This window comes from Gorilla gorilla, chromosome 5 (assembly GCF_029281585.2).
Source record: "Gorilla gorilla gorilla isolate KB3781 chromosome 5, NHGRI_mGorGor1-v2.1_pri, whole genome shotgun sequence".
Lineage (NCBI taxonomy): Eukaryota > Metazoa > Chordata > Mammalia > Primates > Hominidae > Gorilla > Gorilla gorilla.
The window spans coordinates 119,168,510-119,179,638 of record NC_073229.2 but is presented as its reverse complement, the minus strand read 5'-3'; the positions used below and the strand labels follow the sequence as shown (position 1 = coordinate 119,179,638).

The following is an 11,129-nucleotide window of genomic DNA, read 5'->3' as shown; positions in this document are numbered from 1 at the left end:
TTAAAACATGTTATATACAATGATATCTACTCTGTTAATAAAGAAGAGAGGCTTAACAGAATTCTCTCAATAGACCACAAAACAAATATTCAATGAATTATATCTAATATGTTTTAAAAAGAAATATATACTTTAATAAAAATCTCATAAATAACTTAGAAGAGGGCAAACTTTCTTATGTGGAGATTGAGTCTAAAAACATGTTATAGTAAGAATCATACATAATGGCTAAATGTTAGAAACATTTTATTAAAGAACGGACTAGGATACTGGCTTTAATCCCAGTATTAACTTTGTACTGAAGTTCCAACCAACTTATATACAGATAAAGAAAGAAACAAGTCAAATTAATGTTGGAGAGGAAGAAATAACATTCATTCTCTAGATAATATAATTGCACTCCTAATACAAACTCGTTAAAGAACTGAGAAAACACTGAAAAATTAAGTGTCCTTGTAATTCCGCATAATATGTATTGGGTACTTTACATTTCTCAAATATTAGAGATTTTTTATGTGTGTTACCTTATTTATTTTTATGACAACCTTTTGAAATAAGTTCTGTAATTTTAACCACTTTACAAATGAGAAAATTTAAGTATACAAAATTATAATTAATTTTGCTATGGTCACATAACTTGTAAGTGGCAAAACTGGGGTTCATTATGGCTCTGAAGCTCATGATTTGAATTAGCAAGCTTTAACACCACTTCTATTTCAGTAATGTCCAATTAGAAATATACATAAATAAAAAGATCAATATTAATTGCAGCTATGATTTATTAAATGATTAGAAATAAACCTAAGAAAAATCTAAGACATTTCAGAATAAAATACTGAAATGTAGTGTAAATAAAATATGAATAAATAAATTATAAACAAAAGTAATGGCAGGAAGAGTCATGATGATAAAGAAGCCAGACTCTCCAAATTAATCCATAAATTTAATCCAAACTAACTAAAATCCCAATACAATTATTACAAAATTTGTTAAACTAATTCTCAACTTCATCCAGCAAAGTTATATAAGAACAAGCAACATAAATTGAAAAAAACCAAACCAAGTAATAGATCTTACTCTACCAAGTACCAAACTACATTATAAGTACAAAAAACTAGTAAGGTAATAACCAATAATAAATAATAAATTAGTAGATTGATAGAACAGAGTCCACAAAGGATTTTGTACCTTTTGAAAATTATGAAGTATAAAAATTACTCCAAATTTAGAATAAGTTAATACTATTTGTTATAATAAATCTCAAAATTAAAAAAGCATAAACTTAACAAAAATGATAAACACAATAAAAAATTATTAAACATGTAATATACATTTAAGCCTCTAAAGTAAACACAGAAGAATATTTTTATAACTTTAAGGAAAGCATTATTAAGACAAAAATAAACATCGCAGAGGAAAATATTAAAGTTTTCACTATAACTGAAGCATCATTATTAAGGTTAACATATAAGTATAGTAGAAAATGTCTGCAGAACTCACACAAAATTAGTATATACATAATAAATAAGTAACTATTACAAATCAATAGAAAAATAAAGGATGTGGAAACACAATGATAGGGAAATCATACTTCTGATAACTACTCAGCATAATGCTTACACACATGTTCAAGAAGGCCTGTAAAGAATAGACACTATTTGGAACCAGGAATCATCAGATAATATTTAAATATTCATTATAAGGGAAACTATTGTATAATTCATACTTTGATATATCATGAGGCAGGTGAAAAGATTAAGGAGAAAATGCATATATTGACATCAAGTAAAATCTGTAAGGCACATGGACCAACTGCAGAACAACAAAACATGCAAATTTTTAAAGACAAGCAAAGAGTGTACAAGGCCATAAGAAAATGGCACTGTCATCCTAATAATGATGAAAACACCCCCTAGATAATCTGTAAAATTTAAAGCTACTTGATTTTATCAAATGAACTGAATTCCAAAGAGTGAACATTAACTCCAAAAGAGGAACAGTTACATGAACTGCTTCACTTTGGGTAAATCATAAGAAGAAATAAGTAAACAAGAAAGAGATAAAATTTGAATGCCTTCTTAAATGACTGTTATGAGCATTTACAATCCCTGGGAGAAACAAACAGATGACAAGACATTGCAAGAATTTGCTGTCAAGAACAATCAAGGGTCTGAGATTTTATCCTACTTACAAGCTAAGATTTTAACGTACTACAGTTTCATGGATGCTAGTAGAGGACACAAGACTACTGAGTCAGAGATAAAGGATTTTAATACTCATGTTTCAAGAAGCAGAATGAGCTTCAGGTTTACACTAGTTTTCTTTGTCCCTGAAGTCCCATAAGGATAAGCTGGAGGTGGCCCATGTGGATGCTGTCTCCACCAAACTAATCAATGATGAGAGCTGTCTGGTAGAAAATGGCTCTGATCTGGGAATGGAAGACCTAGCATCGAGTTAGTTTAAGGGGCTTGCGGCAATTTGAAACAACTATCCCATGATATTATTTCTCTGAATCTCCATGGACAGTTATAAAAAATAAAAGACAATGCCATTCTTACATATTATCTCCATATGGAGATGTGTTAGTCTGTTTTAGCATTAGTATAAAGGAATACCTGGTGCTGGGTAATTTATAAAGAAAACAGGCTTAATTGGCTCACAGTTCTGTAGGCTGTACAGGCCTGGTACCAGTATCTGTTTCTGGTGAAGGCCTCAGGAAGCTTGGAATCATGGCAGAAGGTGAAGGGAGATCCAACATATCCCCATGACAAGAGTGGGGAAAAAAGAGAGCAGGGATGTGTCACACATTTCCAAAACAACCAGTTCCCCTGTAAAGTAGGAGAGAACTCACTTATTACCATGATGAGGACACCAAGCCATTCATGACGGGTCTACCCCTATGACCCACACAACTCCTACTAGGACCATAACAACATTGGAGGTCACATTACAACTTGGGGGTTGGAGGGAAAACACATCCAAGCCATATCAGGAGAATTATCTACCAACTCTTCAAAGCTTTTAATACGGGTCAATACCAGATGCTCTCAAGATGTATCGGGCGCAGAACAGTGAACCAGATAAAGCACCCACAGTATAGTGCATACATACAAAATCTCACCGTATTCCTGACCTTACTCTCTTATGAAAGAAGTCATGAAGCTATTGGAAGAGTGTAAAACACCCTCTCAAATAAAGAACCCAGAGATTATGTACTACCTTGGATGACAGAAAATAAACAAGCTGTCTGCTACTGAGGAACAACTGGAAAAATCCACTTGGGCTGAAGATACTAAACTGATGAAAGGCAGTTTGACTACCAATCTGAGAGGATATACACACTCCCTTCCAACTCATGATTTTCCATAGATATAAGAAACTGGCTTCCATGAGAACGAAGAGTAAGAAGCTAAGAAACCCCTATCCCTGAGGCCCAGGCATGCAAAAACTGTCTAGGAATAAAGAATGACCAGCAGAGCTGAGAACTACCCTGCCTTCAGAATTACACTTGCATGCAGTAAAACCCACAACAATCTAAAACTGGGGGAAGGGCAAGAATGTCCATATAGAACATCTCTGTGTTGCAGGCATCTAGGTCTAATAGAAGAAGAGGATAAAACACTGTGAATGACTTAGTAGCATCACACCATTGAATAAATTTGAACTTTGTAGTGTGCTGACGTAATTACAGCAATAACAAAAGTTAAACTCTGCTCAATAATTGACTCAGTTGAACTCCCCACACCAAAAGCTTGAAAGAGAAAGAGGCATAAATTCTATTTATTGCAGTTTCTTATGTTCTTTGGCCTATAATGCCTATTATTCCATCAAAAACTACCAAAAATATTGTCAGAATACATAATTGATAGAACTAGACCTAAAGAAGTACCATATAAAAATATAAAAAGTTTTAAAATTTTGACAAGAGCATAATAGAGAATTTTGTTAGAGAGATGGAAAATAGAAAAAAAAGAGTCACATGGAAATGCTACAAAAAAGATATCAAATACAAATATTCCTTTGACAGTTTTATCAACAGAATGGATACAGTGGAAATAAAAATTCTAGTTCAAGAGAAATTATCCAAACTAAAATACAAAAAAATTAAAAAATTTAGAATATGGTATCCTGTGGGACATTACCTAATGGTCTAACGTATGTGTAATAATTGAAGTCTTGGTAAGAGAATTTAGAAGGCATAGGGAAGAAGATAAATTTGAGGAGAAAGTGGTATAATCACACACACACATCTCAGACAGGCACCGTTAATTATTGACACTAGCAATAGAGAGAAGATATTGAAGACTTCCAGAAGATAAAAAAAAAAAAGAAAATATCTACAGAAGAAAAAAATTTAGAATTAGAGTTGGCTTTTGTTAAAAATCAAGAAAAATCAGAGGACAATTGAGTGATGTTAAAATGCCTTAAAAATAACAACTAACAATTTTATGTATAATGAACATATATTTTAATAATGAAGTCAAATAAAAGATATTTCAGATGAACAAATTCCAGAGAATGCATCTTACACAGAACTGCCCTATAAGAAATGGTAAAGGAAGGAGTAACATCAAATGCAAATTTTGATAAATATACTAAATAGATAAAACACAATAAATCAATCAAAAGTGTTGCTAAAATTGTACATAAATTAAAAATACATTTTTTAATTTTACATTCTTTAAAGAATAACTGCCTATTAAAAATAGTGATGATATATTTGAGGAATTATGTTATTTATAGAATAATGTATGACAAAAATAGCACAAGGTATGGAAAGTGATAAACAGAAAGTTTCTTACACTGTACGTGAAGTGGTATAAGAATACATGAAGATAGAGTATTATAAAGTAAAGACTTATATTGTAAACTTTAGAGCAAACACTCAAAAGTGTCTATTAACTAATAAGTTAAACAACATAAACAAGACCATATATTTTATATTAATTTTATAAATATTAATCACCCCAAAAAGCAAGAACAAAGGGAAAAGGAAAAAAAAACATGGGTTTAAATCAAAGCAGCTATTAATATGACAGATTTATATCAAACCATATAAGTGGACTGATCATCATAGTTTTAATTATCAGATTGAATAAAAAAGCAAGAAATCCATGAGTCAAATATGAAGGGACAGAGGCAAAATAAAGTATTTTGAAAAGAATAAAAATCAAAATACAGTATATTAAAAATATTGGGATCAGACAAAGCAGGGTTTATAGGGAAATTCATAGCATTATATACTTATATTAGGAAAGTAGAAAAGTTTCAAAATAATTGTGTAGGTTTCCATCTTAAAAACTAGGGCATGTAGAGTAAAATAAACCAAATTGAACAGAATGAAGGAAATAACATAGAAATAGAAATGAATGAAATTGAAAACAGAAAACAAACTGTGAAAATCAGGAAAACCAAAGCTATTTCTTTGAAAAGATCAATAAAATCAATAAAATTCTAGCAAACCTAATAAAAAAAAAGAGAGAGGAAATAAATTACCAATGTTAGGAACAAAAGTTAGTACTGAGTTCACAGGAATTAAAATAATAATAAGGGAATAATATAAGCGACTTTATGTAAATCAGTTCAGTAACATGAAGACAATCCTACATGTAGATGAAAGTCACAAACTATCAAAACTCATCGACATAAAATATATAACATGAATATTCTTAGCTCTATTAGAAAAATTGAATTCATGGTTAAACTTTCAAAAAAGAATCTACTTGCATGTTTACACTGAAGAATTCTTCAAAATGTTTAAAGAAGAAATAACATCAATTCTATAAAATTTCTTCAAAAAATAAAAAAACATCAATTTTTAAAAATAAATTTTATTTTACATATTTAAAGTATACAACATTATATTATGAGAGACATATATAGAGAAAACTGCTTACTATAGCAATGCTAATTAACATGTACATCATCTTACATTGTTACCCATTTGTTACCCATTTTTTTTGGTGTGTGTGTGTGACAAAAACAGCTACAATCTGCTCATTTAGCAAAAATCTTTAATACAAAAAGCATCATTAATTATAGTTCTCATGTTTTATATTAAATCTCTAGAATTATCTTACGTATTTGCTACTTTCTATCCTTTGACCAACATTTCCCATTTGCTTCATCCCAACCAATCCAGCCCCTGGTAACCCTGTTTTATTTTCTCTCTCTGCATATTTGACTTTTTTTTAAGATTCTATAAAAGTGAGATAATGCAATATTTTTCTTTTTGTGTTGGCTTATTTCACTTAGCATAATGTCCTCTAGGTTCATTCACGTTGTGGCAAATAACAGGATCTCCTCCAGTTTTAAGTCTGAAAAATATCCTGTTGTGTATTCTATCACAGTTGCTTTATCCATTCATCCATTGATTGATATTATTACTTAAGTTGTTTCCACATCTTGGCTACTATGAATAATGCTGCAGTGAACAGGGGAGTGCAGATATCTTTACTTGGTGGTGATTTCATTTTCTTTGGATCTATATTTAGAAGAGTAATTGCTGGGTCATGTGATGGTTGTATTTTTCATTTCTCTAAAAATCTCCATGCTGTTTTCCATAATGGCTTCACCAATCTACAGCCAGAAAAAGATAGTACAATAAAGGAAAATGCAGGCTTATCATCCTTCATGAATACAGATGCAAATTTCCAACACAATATTAGCAAATTGAATTCAACAATACATGAAAAGAGAAATGCATCATAAATATGGTTCATCCCAGTAATGCGTGGCTGTTTTAACATGCAAAAATAAATCAACCTAACCTAATATATTAATAAAATAAAGAAAAAATAGATAATTATATCAACTGAGGCAAAATAATAATAATTTCAAAGTGTCACGTTTATTCATTGTAAAGACAAACAAGAAACTAAGGCAGGCATCATATTGGGTAGTGAAAAGCTGAATTCCTACCATTTTAAATTGGGAACAAGGTAAGGATATATATTCTGAGCATACTTATTCAATATCTTACCATGAGTCTTAGCCAATGCATTGAAGAGAGTTTCTTTTTTTTTTTAATCATACTTTAAGTTTTAGGGTACATGTGCACAAAGTGCAGGTTTGTTACATATGTATACATGTGCCATATTGGTGTGCTGCACCCATTAACTCATCATTTAACATTAGGTATATCTCCTAATGCTATCCCTCCCCCATCCCTCCACCCCACAACAGGCTCCGGTGTGTGATGTTCCCCTTCCTGTGTCCATGTATTCTCATTGTTCAATTCCCACCTATCAGCGAGAAGAGGCGGTGTTTGGTTTTTGGTCCTTGTGATAGTTTGCTGAGAATGTTGGTTTTCAGAGAGTTTCTTAAAATTTTTTTTCAAAGGTAGAAATTGAAAAGGAAGAAATAATTGTCTTGTTTGTAAAATGGCTTACCCTTCTACATCGAAAATCCCAAGGATTGTAAAATAACCTCCTAAAACTCATGAGTAGGTTTGCCAGTGATAAATAATAAAAAAAGATCAGCATATAAATAACAATAATATTTATATATACTGTCAATAGGTATTTGGAACCAAAATTAACAAAATGTGTATAATACATTAACAAATCAAATACTTAGGAAAAAAACAGAACATTTGCAGGATGTATATGTGGAAAACTAAAATATTATGGAATTAAAATTCAAAGAAGATTTAAATAACTGGAGACAGACAGTGTCTATGGATTGAAAACTCAACATAATTAAGATTCTAATTTCCCTTATGTTTAGATGTAGTGCAATTTCAATCAAAACACAGTAGGGTAATTATAGTTAACATTAATTTATTGTATATTTCAAAATTGCTAGAAAGGAGGATTTGAAATATTCCCAAAACAAAAAGAAATGACAAATGTTTGGGGTGATAGATATATTATCTACCCCTATTTGATCATTACACATTATATGCCTGTATCAAAATATCACATGTATGCCATAAATATGTACAATAATTATGTATTAATGAAAAAGTTATCAATATTATTCTTAGATCTTGGGAAAGACACTCAGAATGCATTTCTGTAGAATATTGACAGAATGATTTTTAAAAATATAATGAAAAAAGAGCTTAGACTAATAAAATTTTTGAAAAATAATTTAGAGTACTCACTCAAACTGATTTTAAGGCTTACTATCTGGTTATGGTAGTCAGTACACTGTGGTTTTGTCATAAAAATATAACTCTAGATTAATTTTCATCTAGGCTGGAACCCAAGATGGCTGCACTCTTGCTGAGACTTGTTGGCTGTCACTGCCTCCAAGCCCACTTTAGCCCTTAGCTCTGTATCAGAAATGCTTTTCTGATGGTTGCTTTGGGAACCATGGCCAAAGAAGAGATGAAGCAGTTCTGGAATAAGAAAACAGGTTGAAAGTGTTTTTATCTCCCCACATCATTATCTACAGTTAGTCTCTTCCCATGGTGATGTCCATCTGCCACCGTGGCACTAGTATTGCTTTAAGTGCAAAGGTCTCCTTTTTTGGCATGTAGGCCCTGTTGCTCCCTGGGAACTTTGAGTCTAATTTGGAACTCCTGAAGTCCCTGTGTCTGGGGCCAGCACTGATTCTCACAGCTAAGTTTGCACTCATCTTCCCTCTCATGTATCATACCTAGAATGGGATTCAACACTTGACGTGGGACATAGGGAAAGGCCTGAAGATTCCCCAGATATACCAGTTTGGAGTGATTGTCTTGGTTCTTAATTGTGTTGTCCTCTGTAGGGCTGGCAGCCATGTGAAGAGTGGAAGTTCCCAGCATCATCTTCCTACACATGATTACATTCACCTGTCTCCCTGTTTGTCACTCTTATCTCCAGCCTGGGCAAAGTTCTCCTCATTAGTTTAGATCCTTTTGTGCTTTCTGAAACCCTTGGAGCTCAGTAGCAGTAGAGTAACTGGAAGACCATAGTAGTGGAAAAGGGTCCCTTTCCTGCCCACAGTTTGCCTACTGTGGGCCTTAGAAGCACTTATTTTCTCTATATATTGGGCTTTGATTTGTGCTGAGGGGTCAGCTTTTGGCTCCTTCTTCCTGAGGCAATGGAAACAATGGCAGGTGTATGGCCTCTGCCCTGGGGGCCGGAGGTGAGATTTTTAGTGCCACTGCCTGTGGGTTGCTGGCTTAAAGGACAATGATGTTCATTGGTCAAATCTCAGGCCTTTACCAACCACACAGTGTTATTGAAAGAAGAGAGATGGGGGTAGAGAGGAACTAGTTTATCCCAGCTAGAGGGAGACAAAGCGGGGTAGTTATTCCTTGGAGCAGCCGCTTTGAGGAGAAAAAATATAGCTTTTCACACAAGAAGATCCAGAAAATTATCATGGAACATATTAGAGTTTATTTATTTTTCTTGCCTATTTTCAGCAAAACAAACCTCTTAATTTCATGTTTTCTAATTCAAGTCCATGTATCATGTGTTTCTGAAACTGAATTAAAATACTCATTTTTAAAAAAGAATATACCTCTAGGTTAGAAAAATGTGTCAAGTCTATAAAAAAGCTTGAAGAAATATGGTCAGTTGCTCTAATAAAGGAGCAAAGGCAATTCAGCCTGTTTAACAAATGATATGAAAACAATTTTATTCCCTCAATATGCATAAAAGGAAGCCCTAATCTATACCATATACTACATACAGATTAATTTAACTGTCTGTAAATTATACCTTCAATAAACCAGACTAAAATAGTTAAGAAGAGTACGATACCTTTCATTTTTTAAAAATAACACATTCTATACACACAGAGTGTAAATGTGTAAATTCACATGGAGTAGTTAAGTAATACACTTAACAAGTATATAATTCTAAGTATATCGTTATAGGGGATGATGGTCAAAGGGGACTCTGGGTTTTCTATAAATGTTTAAAAACATTAATTTAGTGCCAGCATTTTTATATGGCTTCACAAACATATTAACACTTTAAATTCTCAAAGAAACCATAAAAGGTAGCTATAATAATTATCTCTGTATTAAAAGGATATTAAGGCACAGAGATGAAAAGTAACATTGATGAAGTCACATTTATTGTACCTGGTACATACATGATTTAACCCAAAGTGTCTTGCTCTAGGTAACCTTCCTTTAACTGTGAAGTCATCTTGCATCTCTGCTCTGCCTCGCTTCTACTCTGAGTTGTACAAAACTGCCATTATAAATAACCTATGAGACACAAAAATCTGATAAATGAGAGGAAAAAAGAAAAGTCACACTGCTGCAGAGTCTCTACATGGACTTGTAAAATAGGTTACCAAAGATAAGTCATAATAGAAACACATGGGTGAGAATCAAACACAAGCTCCCTCAATTTGTACTGTTGAACCATTTTTTAGCAAACAAAACGTACTGCATCAGAGCATTTTGACATTAGTTTTAGTGTTTTTGTTTGTTTGTTTGCTTGTTTCTTTGACGGAGTCTCTCTTTGTCACCCAGGCTGGACTGCAGTGGCGCAATCTGGGCTCACTGCAAGCTCCGCCTCCTCGGTTCACGCTGTTCTCCGGCCTCAGCCTCCGGAGTAGCTGGGACCACAGGCACCCACCACCTCCCCCCGCTAATTTTTTTGTATTTTTAGTAGAGACGGGGTTTCACCGTGTTAGCCAGGATGGTCTCGATCTCCTGACCTCGTGATCTGCCCGCCTCGGTGTCCCAAAGTGCTGTGATTACTGGCGTGAGCCACCGCGCCCAGCCTAGTTTTGTTTTACTTCAAGAGCCTCAGGTTTCCTTCAAAACTTTTTAATTAAAAAATTAGTGAATATTTTATTTTCAATAACTGAGTAAAGCTTTACTTGAAAGAGCATACAAATCTTAAAGCTCCAAAATGATCTTTTTTGATCCCATATCTCACATCCAGGTCATGCTGATGCAAGTGGTGGGTTCCAATGACCAGGGTAGTTGCATTGTCCCTGTGGCTTTGCAGATACAGCCCCCATCCTGGTTGCTTTCACAGGCCAGGTGAATTAATTGCATATAATTGTACAATATTTCTTGCAAAGTACTTAATAGTGGATACATAAAATTAATGCTTCTTCTTGAGCAGAAATTGATACATTTCTAGTAGCTTTTCAGTAATTTGATTTAATGTATTAATTTTAATTGTTTCACTACAGCATTTCATTTTTACCTAATTTAATTAATTTTAATC

The 11,129-nt window shown here is 33.1% G+C and overlaps 1 pseudogene; it reads left to right on the top strand.

Moving 5' to 3' along the window:
* Nucleotides 1-8,213: 8,213 nt before the first annotated feature.
* LOC129534445 (succinate dehydrogenase cytochrome b560 subunit, mitochondrial-like) lies at nucleotides 8,214-8,839 on the top strand (annotated as a pseudogene).
* The last annotated feature ends 2,290 nt before the right edge of the window (nucleotides 8,840-11,129 follow it).